Genomic DNA, 25328 nt, shown 5'->3' on the forward strand with positions numbered 1-25328 from the left:
AAAAAATAATAAATAATATTAATACGTAGAAAAAAAAGTCAGTTGATACTTTTTTACTCTTTTAATACTCTCCGATAATATATGGTACGTTACCGAAAAACTTCCCCTAAGTCATACATACCTTCTCCTCGTGATTAAAAACGTTTTAATTACGAGTTGAAAAATCACCTTTTGAATTGTAGACATGCTTTAAAGCTAAAAATTAATTAAATTACACTTGAAAAATTACCCCTCATTATCGTTTCTTTAAAAAACTACCCTTTTACGTGAATGTGGGCAGCAGAACATATATATGTAAGAAAAACCATAACAAATAATACAACTTAGAAAACACTATTAGTTGATACTTTTCTGCTCTTTTTTGCTTTCTGATAATATATAATACGCTCTCCAAAAACTACCCCTATGTCATACATACTCACCACTTCAGATCAAAAAAGTTTTAAATGTTGTAAAACCATCTTGAACAATGTAAAAATGATTTAGAACTCATTGTCAATTACTTGCCGGAAAACTACCCTCCCACGTGAACTTATGCAACAGAACATCTTCCGCTGGAAGATATAATCAATTTGAGTTCTAAATCATTTTTACATTGTTTATGGTGGTTTTCCAGCTTTTAAAACGTTTTTGAAGACGAGGAGAGGGTATGTATGACTTAGGGGTAGTTTTTGGGTAACCTTTTATATATTATCGGAGAGGAAAAAAAGAGAAAAAAAATATCAACTAATAGTTTCTTCTAAGTATGATTATTTTTAATGCTTCCTTCATACATATATATGTTCCTCTGTATACGTTCACATGTAAGGGTAGTTTTTCGGGAAAATTATGAAGAGTGGGAAATTTCAAAATGCCTTGTAATCAATTTAAAGTTCTAAATCATTTCTGCATCCTTCAAGGTGGTTTTCCAACTTTTAAAAAGTTTTTGATGACGAGGGGATGGTATGCATGAAATAGCGGTTGTTTTTGAGTAACGTATTATATATTATCAAAGAGCAAAAAAAGAGCAAAAAGAAATCGACTAACAGTGTTTTCTAAGTTCTATTATGTTTATCTTTTTTTGATACATATATCTTCCGCTGTATACGTTCACGTGGAAGAGTAGTTTTCAGGAAAGTTACAAAGAAGGGGAAATTTTCAAGTGTCATGTAATTAATTTGGAAGTCTCAATAATTTTTGCATTGTTAAAGGTTGTTTTCCAACTGAGTTGTATTATTTTTTATGCTTTTTTCATACATATGTATGTTCTGCTGCATAGATTCACGTAGAAGGGTAGTTTTTCGGGAAAATTATCAAGAGGGGGAAATTTTGAAGTGACATGTAATCAATTTGGAGTTTTAAATTATTTGTGCAATGTTCGAGGTATTTTTTCCAACTTTTCAAACGTTTTTGATGTATGACTTAGATGTAGTTTTTGGGTAACCTATCATATATTATCAGAGGGCAAAAAAAAGAGAAAAAAAATATCAACTAACAGTTTCTTTTAAGTTTGATTATTTTCAATGCTTTTTTCATACATATAAATTTTCTGCTGCATACGTTCACGTGGAAGGGTAGTTTTAGGGAAATTATGAAGAGAGCGAAATTCTTAAGTGTCACGTGATTAATTTGAAGCCGTGAAACATGCTTACATTCTTGAAGGTAGTTTTCCCATTTTGAAAACGTTTTTGATCACAAGTGGTAGTTGTGTAAGACTTAGGGATAGTTTTTTGGGAAGCGTAATATATGTCATCATAGAGCAAAAAAAAGCTAAAAAATCTCCACTTATCATTAATCCCATTATAATCATTTTTAGTGAGTTTTCGTAGGTGGCGGCGCTGAGTAGACGTCCTGCTAGCGCCGCCACCCTTTTCTCCGAAGTTTAAAGAGCAAGAAAAATTTTTTTAGCATAAAATTAGCAAAAAAAGAGGAAAAAAATATGGCGTATTTCATTTTATAATTTGCGTCGGTGGCGGCGCTGAGTGGGCGGACCTACACCGAGTGAATTTCAACAAAGTTTGTGAAATTTTAGAAAGAAGCCACAGCAATGGTAGATTTCAATAATAACTTGTCAGTTTATGAATGATTTTCAGGTTTAAGGCCTTTCAATCTATTCCTTATTCATAAGCTGAGCCTAATGACAAAATCCAACTATTTTTTGTTAAAAATTATTGATTTTTTATTCAAATGTCCAGGATTATATTTTCAGTTTTAAATTCATCTCATTCGGATGAGAATTCAACTATTAGATTAAAAATTTATATATTTGATAGAAAATAAGAATATTTGTATTTTGTGAAAATCTAGCTTAGTTAGTCAAGATTATTATGATCAGCAAAATAAATTTTCAATTAAAGTGACAAATCTTGCATAAATAAAATAAATTGTAAACAGATTATTTCTTTGTTTCAATTAAATAGTTGGATAATCGTTTAAACAGTTGAAATTCAGACTGACAAAATATTGAAATTTAGCGCGTGGGTCAAATCAGGTTAATTATATGTTTTTGGGGCCATTAGATCTGAATACGAGATCCAAGAAACCCCAGAACGTCAGACTTTCGACATAACCTTTAAAATACATTGTACTCTAAGGTTGCTCGATCGGATTTTGTACATCATATAGTGTTTACAAAGGCTTTTCGCCAGAAAAATTTTGGAATGCTCACAAAGAATTAATGAATGATTAGATAAATAAATTGTATACATCTACAATAAATTTCACGAGTTTCTTTAGAAATCAAATCTGACGTGCTGGAGTTTTTAAGACTATGGATTCGGAATCAGAGACCCCCCCCCCCCCCCAAATATAGTAAATATGGTCTGACCTTGGACTCAGAAAAAAAATTGTTATCAGGTTTTTTGACATTATGTCAAAACGCTAACTAGAATGGATTTTTTGGACCTCGAATTCAAATTCAGCGACCCCTAAAACATACAGTAAACATGGTCTGACCTCCAGACCAGAAAAAATACTTTTTTTGTCAGGCTGCATTATTTACTATAGGATCAATATTTACTATAGAGTGGTATCCCCTTAACAAATATATTTATTTTCGAAACACATACCATTTATTATATTTCTCCTTAAAAATTTATCATTTTTGAGAAAATGTTTAAATGTCTATTTAAATATTCTCTGTTTTGGTGAACCATATAACTTCTTTTTTCTAATTTGTCTTTTCTGAATAAATTTAACTTTTTTTACATATTTGACTGTTTGAAAATTCAATTGTTTTGTAAAAAATTATAATATAATATAATTATAATATAATTCTGTGAATTTATTTTGAAATTTCTATCTAGAATAATCTAGAATAAATTATTGTTTAAACATTGTATTGTTATTATTATTCATAATATCATCTCAATAGAGTGAGGTGATGATTAATTCAAGTTAACAAGAAAGTTGCTGTTTTCTTCTAGGAAATTTTACTTTTCTTCTAGCCTCAACCATATAGTTCCGGTTGTTTCTAAAATTTGCAGCTATTATTTGACTTTTTAGTTAGTAACAAATAGTAAATATTAATATCAGTGAAAAATCTCTGTGCAATAACCTGAAGTTATCTTCATGTTAACTGTAAGTGCAACACTAAAAAAGGGCGCAAATATCTAGCATTACTATAGAATAACATAGTTATTATAGTTAGCTATTGATATTAATTATATAATTTCTTTAATAATTATGTTTCTTTAAATTGATTACTTGTTAACAGAGTCTAAGCGAAAATTGGAAAACAGTTAGAATATTTTCGAAAAAACTACAACCTTCTAGAATTGTTTGAATATAATATTATTAAAAGAAATAATAAATTGTTTAAAAATTCTTTTCTCAACTAGGTGAAAAATTGACAAATGCAAAAAACTTCAGAAAAAACTGCATCTGTCTAACACATTTCATGAAAGAAGACGATTATAACCAATAATAATGTGTTTCAAGGGTTACTTTTTGCTAAACTTTATCTGAAAAAATATACAGATATTCTTTCGAAATTATTTAAAATGTTTCTGACTTTAATTAGTGCGCCTAAATATTGAATTATTAAAAATATCAGGATTTTTAAAAATAATATATTGCATTTGTGAATGTCATAAAAATATCTGTGAATTTTTTCAGATTTTTCTTTAACTTTTGGCCCAAAATTTACCAGATTTGAGTTAGTCAGAATTCCAAAGTATGAGAAATCTTTCCCACGGCTTGAAAACAGTAAAAAACTCAATAAAATTTTAACCTAAGATTCTAAATTTATAAGTCTGAGATTGAGAAATATTTCTAGCCTCAGTAGAGAAAATGTTCTATAAATGAAAACAGGTTTCTTAATAACTATATTCATAGTATGATTATAATCTCACAGTTTAAATAATTATACAAGTGAACTCGACTTGTATGGATTAGGTGTTATCTTTGCCGAAGCCTCATTTACAATACGTCGGCTCGTGATACGATTGCGCATTTCTGAACCTAATTAATAATTTAAGTTTCTGAGCATATGCATTCAAATATTATAGTTTTACTTTACAGATGTTTAGCAGAAAAATATTAAAATTAGATATAAAATGCGAAACTATTTTAGTTTCTCTGTAGTTACATTGAATCCACTTAAATTTCAAGTTATTTGAACTAGATAAAAATTTAATAAGTGCTTCAGAAATAAAATAATACCATGTACTGACGATATCAAAAGTATGCCAGTAAAAAGATTAAAATTTTGAAGCTTTAAAAAGAAAAACCTCTTATACTGAGGGAATCACAAACCAAAGCTTTTTTGTGTCTAACATATGGTCACTAAAAATCGTTCAATAATGGACTATACTGAAGTTTAGCTTCACAGCTTCTATCTTTTTATTCTGGAAATATTTGAATATCCATATTTAGGATTTATATTGTATTATGTACACTTACGACTAAAATGCTGAAAAATCGCGATGGTAAAAAGCAGAGTGCTGATGCAGATCTTCATGTTTTTACAGAATTGTAACCGTGAGTGAAACATATTAAACATATAAAATGCTATATATACTCACTTCTACCGCATTACTTATCGCAATGATTGCTTAAGGAACCTACATATTCATGAAACTTTCCAGTGTGTGGAGACTATGTAGAAAACGATTATATCTGAAGTTTAAGTTAATTACTATCAGTACAGTGAACCTATTTTTTAAAAACTTTTTCTCGGGTGCACCCGATTTTTCGTTATAGCCACGGATTAAGTCAAGTGTCTGATGAAAACAGTATGTTATAGGTCAATATTATATGATCTTAGAGCTACTATCTGCCGCTCCACAGGTTTTTGGTCGCTCGCTTCCTGACCGATAGTTTAGTCTCATGACACCAAGAATCCATTTTCCCTAATTTTTCTTGCATTAATTCGACGAGCGCATTTAGATGCTGTTCGTGCACGATAAACATTACATCGTTCGAAGAGTCTATAACGTTGTAGCCCTGACTCATAAGCTGATAAAGTAGTTCATCCACTACCCAGCAAAACAACAGAAGTGATGACACGCCTCCATGTGGGTTAATAATTGCGTGGCTTCTCTACTTCAGATGTACTTTAATCACCTTTACTGCTAAGGATAGTGCCGTCTCGCTCGAGTGACCTGACCTGCGGGCGTGTTGCTTTTTGTGAAATGGTGTACTTTATAAGACCTTGTTGCGGATATATCTATCGATGAGCATTCTCCGTGTTTTTAACAGAAAAAATGTAGGGCTCTTTGGACCGGAATCCTTGGGTGATGTATAACCGATCCTGCTTACCTTTGGAACGAAGACTACTCTCGTACCCCTTTATGACGTCGGAACGTATCCTAACATCAGATTAGCCCGGCGAGTTTCACAAGCGGCACTATGATTATCTCTTGAACCCTGGTTAATGGGACTAGATAAATGCCATAATTGTAAAGAGATACGTAAACACAGAAAAACTCCAGGGCCTACCTGACCTTGGGCCGGATAACAATCTCGTAGGCTAGCCGCCGTTTCGGGCCTAGTGGGGCCAGGTGCCTTTAGTGGCTATTTTAGACTGCAGAAAATAGTATCTAGATTTTGATAAAGCACAGTGTTCAGCCGAACCACCTCTGCTCCTTTCTCGATTCCTGAAAATAAGTTGGAACAGTTTTCTTGATGTGTCATACGTATTGCGCTCTTTTATTCACCCTCCTTTGTCGTAAAAGTTGTCCCTAGTTCATCCGTTCTGACAGTATTGGCACGTCTTAACTTCTCTGGTTTCCCTGTGAAGCTCTACGACTCACCCTTTCCATTAGTGCGTTTCCCCAGCCCTTCGGGCTCTTGTAGATCGATCTAATTGACCTAGGCTCTTCTAAAAGAGCACTTAATATTTCCATTAAAAAGGGTTCACAGTCCTTTTTTCTTTGATTTCTGGCCATTGAGGAATTTTAATAATCAGGAGTTGCTTGGTGCCACCCGCCTAACAATTCGCCATGACACTTTCTTTAGTTAGGGATTTAATACCTCTACCCGCCGAAGGATCACATATAGGTCTTCCAGCAAACGCGGAAACTAAACCGTAAACTTCACTATCTTTAAGCGCAACTGAACCCCACCGACCTTGAGATGTGCACCTTCCGAAGGCCTTGTCTCAAACACTGTGTTTTCTGGTAATCTGACTTCTATGGGTTCATTCCACTGACTGATGCATTCCACTAATGTAACGTCTCCTCTTTTCAAATTACGGATTGAAAAATTGTAAAATTTATAATAATTCCCTTCAGGAATAAAATTTCTTGGACGATTTTATCCTGAAAATGAACCTTCTCCGGGCTCAGTTTCATTCCGTTCTCTAAAGAAAAACAAAGATTTGAAATTCTTAAAAGACTGAATATCAATATTTATATTAATTACTCAACAACTGTAAACTGAAACCTTGAGAATATTAAAAAAAATGAATTGTTTATATTTCTACGCATTATCCTCTCGCGCTCCTATCGGTAATGCACCAAAATGCACATAGGCATACAACGCGCAAATGCACGTCGGATTCAAGGGAGCGCGCACTCGTGCGCGCTTTACTCTAAACTAGGACAGAGAAAAGGGGAAAAAAATCCATGCCCTTCCTTTGGAGTCGGGACGCGCATATCTGTGGAGCACTCGTATCTTTGGAGCTTGCATCTTAGGAGTTCTAATGTGCGGGGTCAAGTCGGTTAGACTACCGATTAAAGTTGGCTAGAAATATATGTTGCCAATGCTACCGGGTGAAAAATATGACGCGATGAGGAATGGACCATTTAAAAAAATAAGATTTTCAAACATTCAAAAGCTATTTCCTTTTTGTTGGAACGTCCAGTATTGTATTTCTAGTTTTAAATGTGTTTCGGTTTGTTTAAAATTCTACTACTTGGATACAAATTTAATTATTTTGTTTGAAGTGTACATATATTTTTTTTAAATTTAAGATAGCTAGACAAGATACTTACCTGTTATAAAAAACTTAATTTTTAACTGCAATTGCAAATCATGCACCAAGAAATATGAATTGTGAAACAGGATTTTTTTCAAATTGAATAGATAAGAGTAGTATCCTTTTAGATCGAAAGTTCACATTCTTCCTTGAATTTCGAAGTAATTTGTTAACAAATTATTTTATTCACTTGAGTTTACAAATGATTTTTTATGTTGATGGTATTTTTTGTTATGATAAATTTCTGAGCCATATTTACAATGACATATTACATTTTTTAAATAAAAGTATCTAAAAATTATTTTCCTGAGTCCGGAATGTTTTTTACAATTTTCTTCTACAATAGAGTTAGAAAGTAGCGAGGTTTTCCGAATTTTTCAACTTATTTCCAGCATGAGATTTGAAACATATTGATATCTAAAATTTGTCAGCAGCTTAAAGAGAACGCAGAAAAATATAAGCCTGGTAAAAATCATAATGGTGTCGAAGATTAGCTGATAATAAAATGCATCAAAAATATCAAAAGCATGCAATTGTCGAACTAAAAATTTTGATGGTTCAATACAAAAAACTTTTATATTGGCCGAATCGAAAATCAAAGTATCTTTGCACATAACATATGCTAACTAAAAAGTTTTCAATAAATGCGTATATTGAACTTTAGCTTCATATTTTCTAACTTTTCATTCTGGCCATGTGTAATATATTATATTTAGATGCAGGATTTATATTATATTATCTCAATAGTTTGTTTAAAAAAACTACAGAATGTTGAAAGTTCGCAATTCGTGTATTGGGATAACGATGTATTTCGTGCCAGAACAAACAGAATTGAAAATAATATGTGATAAACTTTTGTACGTTGTCCTAACTTGGGGAAAAAATTGCCAAATTCTAGCCGAGCTTTCATATATTTTTCCTAATATTCAGGTCAGAATGACTTACATGCTTCTTAAACAGAGTCTATTTGAAGTGAAATCCGGAAACACAATACACTTTTCTTTCATGAAAATAACTTTTATCAAAAAAGAAATTGAATATAATATGAATGATAAAATTTTGCGTTCGATTTTCGAACATTTTAATTTTCCAAGTGAGATTATAGAACATAAAATAGACGAATTCTGCACACTTTTATAGCGCGATTTGATTGAATTTTAAACTTTTTAAAACTTATTCGATAAAAGACATACACAAAAGAAAAAAATAACGTCACGATGTTTACAAAAAATCTCACCTCTCCCATTCTATGTGGCAGATCATTATAAAAATGTTGACCCCCCCCCCCCTATTCTTCAGGTAAGGTCACAAATCTGGAACTCCAGCTCTCCTCGTAAAGCGAGATGGTTTCTTCGATTTTATTCAATAAACGTCCCCAATAAAAAATGACAAATAAAATATTTCGAAGCACTTAAAATGTGGGAAATAGGTTGAATAATGACGTTAAGACAGGAATGTAATAAGGGCAAATATTCGTTAAAACGAAAGTAATCATTGAGTAACCGTATCATTTAAATATGAAAGCCTGAACATTTCAAAATGTTTTGAACAAAATAGAATGAAACTCGAACGCTGTTTCGGTTCTGGGGCTGGCGATGTTGGAAAATAAAACTAAAAGAATGCCGCTTTTGATGAAAACGCGTTTGTTTATTCACGCCTAAGTGACCTACAAGCTTTTTTTACCAAAAATGCTATAATGCTAATCACAATCGATATCACCCGTCCTCATGATGGAACAAAAAAATCTGCAGAATTATGAACATCTCAATTAATAAATTGTATTTTAGAACTATCTGCTACGGCCTCCTGGCCAAAAGTGAACCACATAAATGTTCCGGGTTCAGTCAAACCATAAAAGAATTACTTGAACTTAAACTTAGCTTAGCCCTGAATCGGAATTGAAGCTAAAAGGTGAGAAATGGTGGATGACTTTATAGAGTTAAAATATCAGGCCTTCTTTTGCCATGGAATCCATCAATTACCTGAGCGTCGGAAAAAAGTAGTAGAAGCCAACGTCTCAAATATTAATTAAAACTTAGATTTTGTTAGATTTTTATTAATATAAACAAATTTTCTTAAAACGGGTCTCCTTTTTGAATAACTAAATTTTCTTCCTTTAGGGGATCGGCTATGGTTAGAAATCACATTTAAAAATTGTCAGTATTAAATGGTAATTTATATTTTCAATAATAAGTTATAAATTTAATACTTTAAATTAAAATAACGTGAGCGCTCCAGCTAGGAAAAGTGAGCACGGAAGCCAGTATCCCGACTGGTTCATTACGATCCCTTTGCCGAGTTTAGGCCAATCACCGGGCTAGCAACCACTCCCTCTTCCACCAAGATCTCTTGCGTTGGGCCGCCTGAGTGCAGCCAGCGACTAGAAAAGTCAGTCGCTTACGAGTATTAGTTGGTGGTAGCAACATCCGTTCTGCTATCCTGATGAATAAATATCTAAGCATATCTTTCAAAAGTATAAGTTTTTTTGTGTCTGTGAAGTGACAGGTACGTACTGACCTTGATCGTGTTGATATTCAGGAGGACTTCCACGATTCGAAATCTTGCTCTCGGATGAATAAATTGCTTGCTCCAGCACTTTCTTGAAATTCTCATTTTTTTACTTTGTGTACGTGGTCAGTTCTTCAAATTCAGTCATGCGCTTCACGCCACGCGTAATATTTTTTAATTTCACTTCAACCCAGCACATGCATTCAGGTCTTTTTGGTCGATTAGATTCTCGTAAGTTTGATTAAAATCCTGCGTATTCCCGTTTCTGCAAGAGTCCCGAACATTCGGTTTAGTTCCCCGTCACATCGTAATATGGATAATTACTTCTTTTAATTGTTACTTTCCGGAAATCGCTTATGCTGAGTGACGGTAAAAAGCGCTAGCGTGCATACAAAGGAAGCCACGATTGCCTGCGTCATCAGGCGGAAGAAAACGCGATCCGAACCACTCCGAAACCTCAAACCGTGCCTGTCTTACTTGACGATTCCGTTCTTTCAACGGTATCGTTAATCGTAAAGGATCTTGTACCTCCGGTGCCGGCTTACTGAGCACGCCAGATCCTCGTTTCGATAATTATATAAGAAATATTGCTTCTTCCCGGGTTCTTCAACTGTTAACATTTTTCTGGGACATCTACCTTCTCTAAAAAATAAAGGCATTTGCGCGCACAGTAAAGGGGATCCTGTACCTTTATCAACCCCCCCCCCCTTGTATTTCATTTCCGCTTTCGAACAGACCTCCCCCTTCGTCTTCGATGTGCTAGTACATATTCTTCAGCATGATTCGCTCAAGTCATGAAGGGCGTACGAAGAAAGTGTCAATACCTAATGTGTTTTGCAAGACCGCCCCTCTTCAAGGAGATTGTCGTCGTGCGACAAGAAGACGCAAGAATCACTCACAATGCAATGCGTTTGCGCACTCTGCTCGAAAAGCCACGTCTCTTGCATAAGGAAGCGCTGCTCCGCGCTCGAAATTGCTTGCCCGAGCGAGAATTCTAGCACTGATATCGAAAATACGACCAATGGTGCCTTCAGGTATCAGGCACCATGAAATAGCGCGCGACGTGAGAGTACCACGACGCTGCCTTTGCTGGATACCTCTGCATGATAGAAGCAATATGCTCGATTTTTGGGTTACAAATTTTGCTTGGGTCCGGATGAACCGGGAAATCCAGCACTACATGTCCGACTATCACCTTTGTACATGCTGCAAACCTGTGCGCAGCCGTAAGACAGACAGCCAGAGACCGCGATCAGACCAGAAGACATGGTACACAGTGACCGTGTATTTAATGGGGCCCTTTCCACGAACCAGCCAGGGCCGCAACTTCGTCCTGGTGGTTACTGATTAATTTAAAAGCTGGGTAGAAGCTTTTCCTCTCCATGCTTTGATGTACGTCGCATTACACCATGCATTTTCCGAAGCAATTCAAACTTACAGTTGCGTCCTATGGTCACAGCGTTCTACTGCCCCAGCGTCAACTCTGAAAAACACAGCAAAAAGGAGATTAAGAAGCCTGTACGACGCTACCTTCTTCAAGGAAACCGGACGTCGTAAGATCACCGAAGCTGCTATTTGGGCTAAGTTGACGAAATAATGCTGCAATTGACATTTCCGTCCCCTAGTTACCTACTTGTGGAGACAACCATTCTCCGCCCAGAAAAATGAAAGCTTTCTAGAGACGAGAATACCGACCGCATTTCCAAGGTACAGCGACTACGTGAAGGAGAAGCTAGGAAACGACAGGCCACCTATCAAGCCAGAAGGTCCATGAGTTCGACCGGATGGTCGAATCTGAAGAAGAAGGACACAAACGGGATTCCGAAGAAGAGCCGCTATAACACGATACAGCCGAAAGCATCGGCGGAAACAAGAAATTGTTTCATTGGGTCTAACTTCATTCCGTTTCCGGTAAGATGGAATTAGGTCAGCCACAAAAAATAGTAATTGACCCGGTACCTCCGCCTTTAACAGTCATCTTTGTCATCTCAGGCATTATTTAATTGGAATGGTAATAACATAAAAAATAATTTTAAAAACATATTTGTTTGTATAATAGAGCATATTAGAGAGAATAATATTATTTTAAAATTTGGCACTTTCCCAAAAAGTGGTGCAGTCAGTTCGTCACCACGAGAAAGGTCTGGCTAGCTTTCAAGTCCATTCACTTGCATTTTTTAAATTATACAACTTATTAAATCACTTCATTATTACTACAAAATTTGAAAAGAAAATGGAATAATGGTAGACCTAAATTGAACACATCGCATAATAGTTATATATTTAATGATTATCATATTCATAGAATATTCTTCACGGAGCTATAAGAACATAAGAGACAAGCTCAGCTCTAGTTTTCAATTCGATTAAACTTCCAGCAGGTACATTTACATTTCTAGGCATGAGGCTCATTCCAGTTGGGACTGAGTTCGTAACCTCTACCTTCAAGTAAGTTGTAGCATAATTAATATACCATTCTGGTGAAGAAGGTTCTAGATTGTATTTCGGACCTTGAAAAGGAAATAAAGATTTGTGAATTTAATAACAAGTAATTTCAAATAGTTCGAAGTAACAGCTTTTCACAATCAGTGATTTCAAATTTAATTTTTTTTTAAAGCGCTGAATAAATTGAAGACTTTGCTTGATAGAGTTACGAATATTTGATCATCTTAGTCCAAAGAAAATGGAGACACTTTAACGCCTTGTTTAAACTGACTTTAGCCCAGTCTCTGTTTATGTTAACCGATTCTTACACGGCACATAACACTGAAACTTTGCCAACCGGTCCTAACCGACTTCTATCTGGCAAAGCAGAACTTAAAATTTACAATTTTTTAAATATATTCACGAACACCAAAATTAGTTTCGAACTGATACCTGCACGGCAAATGACACAGAAAACATTTTAACCCTTCCCAATCGGTTCCTCTCCAGCAAATGTCAAACTTAAATAAAATATTGGCAAACAAATAATGTTCCTTTGTAACTTGAAACTTCCTAACTGGTGCTGAACGGTTTCTGTTAGGGAAATTAGAACGTACAATTCAATATTGGTCAACTCCGAAATTAGTTTCTAACCGGTTCCTAACCGCTCACTACACGGCACTGCACACAGGAAAAATTCCTACCAGTACTAGCCGGCTTCTATGGGACAAATGGAACCATAAATTATATATCATCAATAAACAATCTTCGTTTCTGACTGGGTTATAACCGATTCTACACGCACATGACACAGGGAACACTGTACACGGTCATAACCCGTATCTGACCTACAAATAGAAACATAAATTAAATATTAGCAAAGACGAAACTTAATTTATGAATGGTTTCTACCAGATTTCTAGACAGCATTCGACATCCGAAACCTTGTAAATGGCTCTGGATGGTTTTTACTTATGGACTAATAAACTAAAGGGACGGAGCTCAAAGTCGCATCTTAGGCGAACCGGTTTACTCAGTGCATCAAGAGAGGTAAAATTATCCCCACTCTACCAGGCACCAGAGGTGACTTGGATTGGTTATTCGCCAAGCAACACTAGACGTTCAAAGGTCTGAAACTGAAATCTGTCATTGACGCAACAGACCATTCACTAGGTGTCCCGAGAGGAAGTAGCAAGGTCATGCGTGGTGTGCGTCACCCTTCTTACTTGAGCGTTCCTAAAACGGAACGTTGGTGCTAAGTCTCGTCAATGTATAAATCCATGCTTCTATCCCGCAAACTGAAACATGAAATTAAATATTCGGTCCGGCTATGGTCGTTTCTCACAAGTAGTAAGAATTTTTTTGGTCAATATTTAAGGACTTTAAGGACAAATTAATAATACTTGCCGAACATTCGGGTTTCACGCGTAGCAACAATCATACCCCACCTTCATTTACCTGTTGAAGCTGAGGGTCGGACTCCCAAAAGTTCTCCATTCTGACTGAAGTATGCAACTAGTGTTACATCACATCCTTCCAGAATACGGATTAAAAAATTATAATATCTATAACATTTTCCCGGAGAAATGTATTTGCTAGGGTAGATAGTTTCCTGAAGTACAGAACCATCTAGCAACAATTTAATTTAGATTCGCCCAGAGTAGACAATTCTATGTGGTGGACCATCATTAGGATCTGCAACTCGAAATTGTGTTTGATTCAACTGTGTCCGTTGCGGACGCTCTAGCGGTCGCCCTTCTTTTCGCGTTGTCATTGACCCTAGTGGTCGCCCTGGTTTTCGCGTTGTCACTGAACCTAGCGGTCGCCCTCGCTTCCGAAGTTCTCCTAAAGATGATCCTTCGCCCAGATCCGATGTATTTAGTTCTGCAACACATAAATCAGACATTTAAACTAATCAAAAGGCTAAATATCAATATTTAAATTAATTATTGAGAAATTACAAACTAAAGTACTAAAAATGCATAAACCAATTATAATTTTTTATTCTTTAGAAGCACAACATTTAAAAATAGTATGAAAATGTCAACTGGCCTACTTCTACTCCCTCTGTTTTCATTTATTCCTATCCATCGATTTTCCATACTTTATTTTATTTTTAATGCAGGGTAAACTCGCAGAAATACAGTTTTTTACATCAGCTCTGCTCCGATTTCTGAAAATCTACAGTTATCTTAGTTATTTTTTCTTTTGAAAATTCACCATTTTTAATGATCATTCGATTTTTCGGTGGTATTGAATTGGTTTTATACATATCAAAATGAAATTCTGAAATAAGAATAGATTATTGTACTGCGGTTTGAGCTTACAATTCATTATTATCAACCATATGATCAATATCTACTGTGATATTCCCTATATAAATATATTTCTTGTTTGAAATATCCTTAATTATGTTTTTCGTTGAAAAGTCAACATTTTAATTTTAAAATGCAATTATCAATTAAATAAAGGTAATTATTAATTATGTTGATTAAAGAATATTGTGCAAACAATTTATTGTTATTTATAATAATATTCTTTTTAGTAACGCTAGAAAATAGCGTAACTAAATAAACGTGTTCGTCTTTTCGAATGCCATGAATATCCGTTTAAAAAATTTTCGAATAAAACAATAAATTAATCTCAAAAATATTAAAAAGTTAACGACGTTTTTAGTTTTCATCCGAAATGGCTGACTAACGAATGCGACATCCGGCAAACAGAGTCGACATTAGGAATAATATGAAAAAATTTACTAATATTTTTTCAATATTTTTAAAGTCTGAAATATTCAATAATTTTCTTTTTACAGGGATTTATTTTCAAATCTTTTATCTTGAGAACGAATGAAGATAAGAAGCCTTTTAGCGGCTCTAAATAAGAAGTTGCGTGATGTGAGTGTAGTGCGATAATAAAAATTTGAAATAAAATCGCTTTTGGAGTTTCTATTGTAGCACTCCAATACAGTTTAAAATGAGGCATATTAAAAATGATAATTTTGGATTATCAGTGGTTTTATAATAAACTTAATTATAGAACTTTCAGTCTCAGAAGAGAGTACGCGGGATGTACTAAAAAAGATTTATTTCTGACCATTTTCATAATATCACATTTCCATATGCTCACAGTTTGAACGAATGTTCGAGTAAACTCGACTGGTGTTGATTTAATCTTATCTTTGCCAGCGCTTCGTCAACCAGCAAAATGCTGAAAAATTGCAATGGCCAGGACAATGTAAATTAGGCTACATAAAATATTTAAATAAAAAATAACATTTAATAGACGCTGTGCGCTCTACTTCTAATAATAGAAAAGATAGATTCATTTCTGAAGTAAAATTAAAGTTTTATCAGTACAATGAAACTAGCTTAAGAAATAAAAATTTTCCAACTTCTCGACAAGCTTTAATATATTTTTCGCAATATTCTCGCCGGAACTTGTGTGGTACGTGCTTTTTGAGAAGCATCTAAGGAAAGTAAAGGCATTGTAAGCCGGTATACTTTTCTCTGATCAACGTGAATATTATTTAAAAATATTCAAATATTATGAATAATACAATTTCGTTTTAAAAATTTGCAATATTCAATTTTTTCGTATGATATCGTGTGAAATAAAATACATTATCAACGAACACACCCAATCTGTTTTTTTAAATTCTACTTTCTTGTATATGTACCTTTATATGGGAATAAAAATTCTCAAATCGTAAAAAAACATAAATTTAAACAAAGTTTACCCAATTTTTCGAACATTTGCAACACTGTGACTAGGTTTAAATCTCAAATAAAAATAAATTATTATTAGTGCATTAGAGTACTATGGTCTACTGTATTTCTTACAAATCTTTAAAAAAAATTGAAGGATCTGCAGCCTAAACCTTCTAACTGACATTTTTTCGAAATTGATATTTTGTATTTTCTGGGACGTTTTTTATATGCAGTTAATGTTCCGCAAGTATAAGGACAAAATTCCTGTTAGCATTTTTCAATGAGTTTTCGAACATCGCGTTTTTGGTATCTGGAGTGCAGATCGGTGATCTAAGCTTGTTAACTAATTATGGAGCCTTATGGAAAAAATATTGAAAATTGTAAGAAGAATAACGATTTCCCTTCGATGTGTATAATTTCTGTAATGTAGGGGAACAGGTTTAAACCACGAACCCTGCAAATAAATTACATTTAGGGTTTAAAAGTCGCGGCAAAAAAAAAGTTTTATTTTTGTCCAATTTTCAATTACAGTAAGCTAGTATTCAAATAATTTTTAAAAACATTTTTGTTTAGACAATTGAATATTATTATTAATAATACACGACCACGAAATGGTTTTGGGAGTCCACTGATCCATATGAAAAACGTACAAAAACACCAAACCCACAAACTCAAATACCTCACATCTTTTAATACCAATTGAGAAATTGGTATAATTTAGGGTTGATGGGTTTAGAATTGGTTAGTTTGGGGTTTGTCGGTTTGGGTTTCGTGGGTGTGGTATGGTGAATTTGGGTTTTGTACGTTTGTGGATATAAAGCTCGTAGGTTTGGGGTGTGTGGTTATGGAGCTTGTAAGTTTGGAGTTTGTAGGTCTGTGAATACGGAGCTTGCGGGTTTGTGGATTTAAGGTTTCTGTGTTTCTTGACGTAGAACTAATGGGTTTGGGGCTTGTCATTTTATGGGTTTGGGGCTTGTTAATTTGAGGTTTGTAGGTTTGGGGCAAAATATATGCAGAAATGCTAGGGTTTTTAACCACTTTTTTAAGCAAATCCGAAAGTGCTGGCTTAATTTTTCGACTGGATTCCTGTTCAGCGACCCCAAGAACATAAAGTCTACCTACTAAAATCCCAGTTGACTCTCATACCCATTTTGTGGGCCTTAAACACATTGATTCTTACAGAATTCATTGTTATTGCGACCTATATTTAATTTGAATAATGCTAGAAAGTAATATTTTCTTTAATTTTCAACGATTTGTCGAATTGTCACTTGGAGTGAGGCGATAGTTTCTTCAGAAATATTTGTTCTCTTTTCCATGTTTAAAAACATTGATCAAATGAAATAAGCTATCTAATACACAAGACAAAAACAAACAATGGAATTATTAAAAGTAGGTAAAATCAATTGGGCCGAAAATGACTTGTAAATTCTTTTCTTGAATTAAAAAAATAAGTTTCTCGAAACGGGCACAAAAATGTAAAATTTTTCAGATTTTAATTATAGTATTAACCGTCTTCAAAGTCATCTTTGTCGTTCTGCTCTCCAAAACCAGTTTGCCATGCCTTCTGCCGCTTTTGGTACGCTTAAATTGCGCGATTTTATGAGTGGCGTACCCTATTTATTCTATTACTTACCTGGGGCTTCTGTATTTATTTTGGAGCTCCTTAGATTCTCCTCTGGTCGTACCAGATCGTGAGACAATGTCTTCATTTGGCTCGTACTTTTCGTAGATATACTTTTGTTTGTTTACTTGTGCCTTCAATTTTATTTGCTATTTAAGGATTTGGTCTCGAACTTCTTTTTAAACCTGCTATACGGGTTCAATAGGATTCAATGGTACATTCGCCGCTATGTTACTTAGTCTTACCTCGCTGTATTATGGCTAATATCCGTGTAGGGTTTCGAAAAGACTTCGTCCTGTCTTCTTATATCTTGGAAGATTGAGATTTCTTTCTGCTATCTGTGTTCCTGACTATCCGCGGTTATCGACTGAAGCATAAATTTTGAAACCCTTTTTACCCTTTTGACCATTCCATTTGGTTTATGATATTTGGGAGACGCCAACGTGTATTTTACCCGATAATTATCACAGCATTTTTCAACAGTATTTGCTGTAAAGGCTGTTCCACAATCGGTGATCAGTATCGATAGGAGGCCGCACTTTTTAAAAACTGTTTCCAATGCCCTGATTGTTACCTGTGCTTAAATATCTTTATCTGAAATCAGCAATATCGGCATGCAGGGTTTCAAAGGGCCTACTGCAAGGGAAAATTGGATCTAATTCCCCAGTTATCTTTCCGCTAGAAGAATTATGCGACACGCAGTGTAGACATGTGTAGATATGTGCCTCCAAACATATCTCTTCATTCTGGGAAACCAGCAGAATATTTTTATTTCAGCAAAAGTTCAGTTTAATGCAAAATGTCCCCGGAGATCATGATATCGCACCACTATCGACTTGCGCATCGGCTTTCGTAACACCATTCCCCAATGTTTATCTTCTTCCACCCGACTTTCTCTCTTTCTCATTTGCTTATGCCACCTCTTTTTCTAGCTTTCTAGTTCTTTACTCTAAATCAGCTGCTCCTCCAATTTCAAAACCATTGTCCATACTTTTTACCTGAAGAGTCCTATCACATTTGTATTTGAGCAGAATTTTAGCCAGGTGCTGAAATTCGGGATCAGATGCTTGCATAGCCAGTCCGTACTCTTCCTATGACATTAAAAACAATCCCTTTCCCAAGTATACTCAGGTTCTTTAACAGGAACTCGAACAAGACATTAGCAGGCACCATATTGATTTATGGTAGATGTTTTACTGTAAACTTATGCTCTTAAATCATGGCAGTCTATTGTCCAGTTTGTCGATTTTTTTGTTTTCGCGTTTAAATAAACGAGTGTTTGACAACCCGTCACCACCGTAAATTCGATGTTTTAACAGAAACGGTCGTAGTCGGCCACTAGCCCATACAATGACTATATGCTCCAATTTAGAAGAATGGTAAATTGTTTAAGCCGCAATAATTTTTTTTTATATTGCTAGCTTAAACAAGCCTGAATCATCCAAATTATGCTTTCTGCATTATTAAGCCACTTACTCCATTGATTCTCATATCCTGAAGCTCCGTTTCGGCCTTTGCACTATACAGCGCCAATACCGGCTCATTCGCCAGCGCTTTTTTGACTTTCACGAACACTCCTTTCCTTTTTCACCCTACGTGAAGATTACATTTTGAGGAGTTAACCGCTGCAAATGTTGATCACATTTGTTTATATCCTGTTTTGCTTTCCGACTTGCCCATACGGTTTTATATAGTAATTTATGTGCATTTTCATATCGGTTTCTAAGCAGGGGCGCCTGTGGATATTTAGAGTATGACGGAAACAGAAGGAGAAGATCGAAATCACGAAAAGTAGCGCCTACAGTTATTAGACATTGAAAGCGTGCGTGACGTGGAGTACCAGACCGCTGCCTTTGTTCTAAACTTCGGTACCATTTTGGTCCGGCTAACACCCGTGCACATACTGCAAACCTATGCGCGACCGATATCCAGATAATCAGAAGCCAAGATCAGCCCAGAAGGCCTCGGACACAGTGACCGAGAATTAAATGGGGCCTTATCCACACATTATTTAGGGCCACAACTTCTACCTCATACTCACTCATTCATTTACAAGCTGGGTAAATGTTTTTCCTCGTCGTGTATTCGATGCATCACGCATTATTTGTTAAATGGAGAATATAGTTTTTCAGCCGATATGGCTACTCACGCAGAATTTTAAGTAATAACGGCCCGCAGTTTCCGGCCATACCTTGTCCCAAGCCACTCGAATATCGGGTTGCGAACTTTAGGTTACGCCAGTCTACCACCCTCGCGACAACCCTAAAGAACGCCGGAAGCAGATCAACGATGAGGCAAATTATGGCTAGCGTTGTCAGGAGAATTAAGCCGCAATCTGAAATGTTCCAGAACTTCAAGCCATCCCTGTCGTACCTGACGATACCGTTCTTTCAGCATTTCATTTCATTTGTAATCAAGCTGTTTCGTGCACTGTTTTCAAAACCCACTCTAGCTGCGCCAGCAACCTCCTCTTTCATGGCTTCGGACAGTTATCCTGCCAGGATTTCCTGGCACGGTGGACCCTCATTTATAAAATTATAGTACAAGTAATTGTTTGTCTCAGGTATTATTCAATTTAAATGTTAATAATAAGCCCACCAAATATATAACGTTCCGCAAGAAAAGGGACCTCAGAGTTAAAAAGTCAATTTTCAGATTTTTTAAACTATTGATAATTTCAAAATCGCTTTTACATATTACAAATGAATACAAATTTTATTTGGAAAATTGCATTTGTATTGAGCTGCAAAGTGAGGAGTGAATCGCCTATTAGCATGTGCTCGTTCGACCGGAGAAATCAAGTCCCACCACGCGAAGCGAGAAGATGTAGTCGTAGGTGGAGTTGATGAATTCCGGAGATTGTCCCTTAGAGACCCCAAGGTCCCTTTCCTCGCGCAACGTCACATATGTTTTAAGAAATAATTTTGTAACCTTTTATTAATTATTTTTTTGATTAATCATTTATTTATTTAAAGTGTTACATAGGTTTTGAAGGCTGAAACAGCCTATCAGCTAAATTTTTCCTGATATAAGAAAATACTCCTTTTTCCCAAACCGTTAAGTATATCAAATAACGAAATTTAAAAATGCGGTGCGGTAGGTGCGTTACCATGAACAACATCTGTCAATTAACAACCTAACACACGACTGTTATTGTAGTTTTTTGTTTATCATGTATTTACTAAAAAATATGCATGAGGGAGATATTACAGAATTTATTTATAGTTGGTGTTCACCATGTGCGTAGAATAATCTTCACGGAGCTATACGGGCATATGAGACAAGTTCAGCTCCAATAATGAGAAGAGCACGAGTGTCTCTGAACAGCTTAAATGTTATGCCAGCTACAGTTTCTAGCCAGAATGGATTTTCTACATGTACATGTAGATTTCTAGGCAGAAGGCTTATTCCAGTCGGGGTTGAGTTCGTAATCTCTACCTTCAAGTACGTGGTAGCATAATTAATATACCATTCTGATGCAGAAGGTTCTAGATTGTGTCTCGGACCTTGAAAAGAAAATAAGGACTTGTGAATTGACAAAACGATTTAAAATAAATCTCAGATTTAAAAACTGAGTAATTCTAAATTTAAGCACTATTACATATCACACACAGTATTTTCTATGAGCAAGAAAATATTGTATATTTCGTACTCGTAACGATATTTTCTTGACTGATTATTAATTTTGTTCTGGTACTGAAAAAACCCTAGCCACTAGCAAATTTTCTTATACCACAAATTATAATAACTAAAAGGATGTTTTTAATATCTGTCAATATGTCTTTAAATTATGGGCATTTTGAATTTGGAAAAATTTTTTTAAAATACTTTTAGCATTTTGAAAAAGGTATTTGATTGAAGAAAGTATCCCACTACACAGTTTTTATCAAATATATAAAATTATTTCGGAAAAATATTTTTGTCAGATCTTTAGAATTGGAAATATTCTGGCATCGGAAATTTTACGGTGCCAGGTACTTATTTTCCGTGGACTTTTCTTCAACTCAGAGAAACATGGAATCGGTGTACTTTTAAAGATCGTCATTTTCCGTTTGTAGGCAAATTTCTAATATCCATAATCTACTATTTCCGGATAGCAATACGATTATTGGGTTTTAGCTTTTTCCGACAACCCGCGGAGGTGCAGGTGATACGTCGCGGTAGACAAATGTTTATGTGTCAATTATGCGCGTGAAAATGAAAGGTCCAAGACTATTTTTGGCCTTAGCGAAAGTTGTTGAGACGTTCATCGTAATATGTGCTGTTTAGGAAATTTAAAAATATTTTTAATACGTTTAAACTGCTTGAAAATAGTTCGGATAGTGAAATGCATAAGAGAACATGGTGGAAAATGAAATAAATTTTTTTTTTTATTCGCAACTTCAAATTTGATACTTCCACGGGATTAAAGACAAATGCGTCACTCGCTGATCACATATCAATTTCTTGTCAGTGTCGTTTCTGACTGAGAACGCGTTGAAAATTTCATTATTATTTAATGGTGTGGAAAGTAAGGACATGTGTGATATTGGTTTCTGAATTTCCTTTAGTGTTTGAAATCTTACAATTTAGTGTAGTGTCGCCGTGTCCATAGCTTTCCGTGCTCCGATTTTAATAGAGTTCTATCCATTAATAATTTCAATTTCGGGAACATACTCCGATGCTAAACGTTTCTTATCAGGGAACTGGAAACATGAAGTTCTGTGGATATATTCTGATAGGTTTTAAGCGGTTTTATCTTTCAAAGCGCAACCTACAATTAAATATTGGCATGTACCGAAATCAGTTTTTAACTGATTTCTACATTGCACTCGACAGAAGAAAGATTCGAACTATAAATTAAAAATAGGCCAACACCACAGTTCGCTTCTAACGGGTTCATAAACTATTTATATACATCAGTTGATACTGGTAACTTTTTATCTGATCCTAAACGGTTTTTATCTAGCGAATAAGGACCTGAAATTAAATATTAGTGAGCACTGAGATTAGCATATATAATCTTCATAACCGATTCCTGCATGGCATCCAACGCGGGGAGCATTCTAAGCGGTCCTATTGGGTTAATATCCGACAAATGGAATCATGAATAAAACATTATCTAAGACTAAACCTCGTTTCTAACTGGTTCCTAACCGATTCCTACACGTCATTAGACACTGGAAACCTTCTAACTTGTTCTAAACGGTTTTTCTCTGTCTTATTTTAACCTAAAATTTAATATTCGGTCCGGCTCTGGTCGTTACTTATAAGCGTTACAAATTTGTTTAGTTAGTATATAAGGACCCGTTCGACCAATTCCCTCAGCGTGTGTTACGTTAGAATAGTCTATATAATTATGTTTTTGTTTCTCTCGTGTGTCCTCCGTCCGTTCTCCCTTCTTTACAATGGGTTGGGTAAGATGGAGAAGAAGAGAAGGAAGGAGGAAGAGGAATGGAAAAGAAAAGATTGTGAATACAAGAGGAAGTAGACGTAGGAAAACTGTAAATATTGTAAATAGTAGTAAAGTATTAGGTGTTAGCCGGAGAAACAGAGGCTGACAATGTGAGGCTTAGCGAGAAAACACCGACATGCGTGCGAGGCGAGGCGCGGCGAGGAAGTTCAGGCTATAGAAGCGAGCCAATTAGTTATGAGTTGTGGATGGATGGTAATTTTTAATAGATGGCTGTAAGAAAATCCTTTTAAAAAATGGAAGTGTACGCAGGTCCATTTTTGAAGGACAGGAGGCCGAAAAATAAACGTTTCTCTAGAAGCCTCTCTATAAATCAGAATTTTTTTCGTATTGTAGAAGACAACACGGTAATTTTAAAATTACTACAGAGTTTGGCCGTGTTTTTTATTTAACGAGTATTCTGTACAATATTTAGTGTTCCACTTTGTTTTGAACGTTTTTAAAGAATCCTGTTGTTAAAATTACTGTCACGTTTAAGAATTCTTACCATACAAATTTTTCCGTGTATAAACTGGAGGCTATAATCGGCTAAAGGGCCGTTTATGACCGGATACGATCTGGTAGAAGTATTTTGTAGATCCATTTACAGAACAGGTAAAAAACGGATACAAATATTACATGATGCTAGACAGAGCCCGGCTAGGTATCGCTCATAACCCGGAGACAAAAACCGGGTACATCGCGGTTTGGACTGTATAGAAACTACTTCTAATCGGTTTTGAGTAGGGTCCTATCCAACAATTTAATCAGGGTTGTCTATATCCAATTGTGCATTAATGCACAATTGAATTGCCAACCTATCGCATAAACCGTCTAGAGATAGCGGCTTTAACCATCTAGAAGGCTGTTCTACAGTTAGTCAAGCCGCACATCTAGATGGCTAGACTGACCCCAAAGGTTTCTTCGTATGTGAGCTTTAACGTGAAAAATGTAAATAAATGAATTTAAAGGTCATTATATACAGTAGCACACGTCGCATCGGGATCCGTCGCATCGAAATCGGTGGAGGAGAATAATTTCCACTCGTAAATTACTCCGCCAGCCTGAATGGGTAGGCGCACGTGCACGGTGTCGCAGCAGACGCCATGTGGTAGAACTCAGTGCTGTAGATCCGAAAGTTCACCGGCGGGTTGTGTTCTTTACACACGTAGTGTAACTTTATTAGATCACCATGGCAAATAAAGAAAACGAACAAATACTTTATAATCAAATAAAAATACGTCAGAAAACTGAAATCATCGATCGATCAGAGGCAGGAGAAAGTCGCGACCCGCTTGCAAATACATTTAACGTATCAAAGTCCGCTCTCCACAGGATTCTCTCAGAAAAGGTTAGAATCCGAGATTTTTGGGAGAAAATCAAAAAGGCTAGGTATAGCAAGGATAAAGTTGTTATGAATTATATAAGAGAGCACACCATTGGAAAAAATTTTGTATGAGTGGTTCCAGAGAAAAAGAAGTGCAGGGCAGCCTTTGAGTGGCTCTATTTTGAAAGAAAAAGCTTTTCAATTAAACTCCACGGGATTTCTTGTGCAAAAGTATAAAAATTAAAGAAAATATTCTGCAAGAGGAGTAAGTCAAACAATTCTATAGATTTGATTTCTCTGAACATATCCTCTACAATCTGTGTGCTTGATTATAATTTCAAGTTTGAATAATCTGTTGATTTTTTCAGATAAGCGTCAATGTATCAAGAAAACTATTCCACAGGACTTTTGATTTAGATGGTTACAAATGAGCATTAAATTCTGTTACGTAAAGAGTGAGTGAAATAATTTTACTGTATCACATGAACCATGTTTTTTACACGACATTAATTTGATTTACTATTCTTAAAATTCAAGATCATTAACAAATACTGCAATTTATTTGCTCCACATATTAATTTAAGTATTGCAAATGTAGTAATTTAACTGTATTTGAAGTATATCCGGAAGAAATAACTTTTCTTGCCTCCCTTCTTTTCAAATTGGATTCTATTGCTTTCGACGTTTTATGTTACTAAATGATATCATTAAAGTTCCGAATAGATTTTTTTATACATCTAAACTTCAGAGTTATTAAATATATAACAACTGTTAAACTGTGTGCAGGTAACAGAGAACACGCATACCTGCTATTTCGCTTTATAGTTTAAACATGCTTTTTAGCACTTGAAGAGGTAACTTTCTAGGAAATAGTCCAATTTTCTTTCACTGCTTGCAAGTTTAGATAT

The 25328-nt window shown here is 35.2% G+C and overlaps 1 long non-coding RNA gene across 1 annotated transcript in view; it reads right to left on the bottom strand.

The window, feature by feature from the left end:
• The window catches only part of LOC117168740, a 6923-nt gene extending 1984 nt beyond the window's left edge, over nt 1-4939 (bottom strand). Inside the window, exon 1 of the long non-coding RNA XR_004466546.1 lies at nt 4882-4939. This is a non-coding gene — a long non-coding RNA (uncharacterized LOC117168740). The remainder of the gene's footprint in view (nt 1-4881) is intronic.
• Between the last annotated feature and the right edge of the window lie 20389 nt (nt 4940-25328).

The sequence above is a fragment of the Belonocnema kinseyi genome, chromosome 3 (genome assembly GCF_010883055.1).
Source record: "Belonocnema kinseyi isolate 2016_QV_RU_SX_M_011 chromosome 3, B_treatae_v1, whole genome shotgun sequence".
Lineage (NCBI taxonomy): Eukaryota > Metazoa > Arthropoda > Insecta > Hymenoptera > Cynipidae > Belonocnema > Belonocnema kinseyi.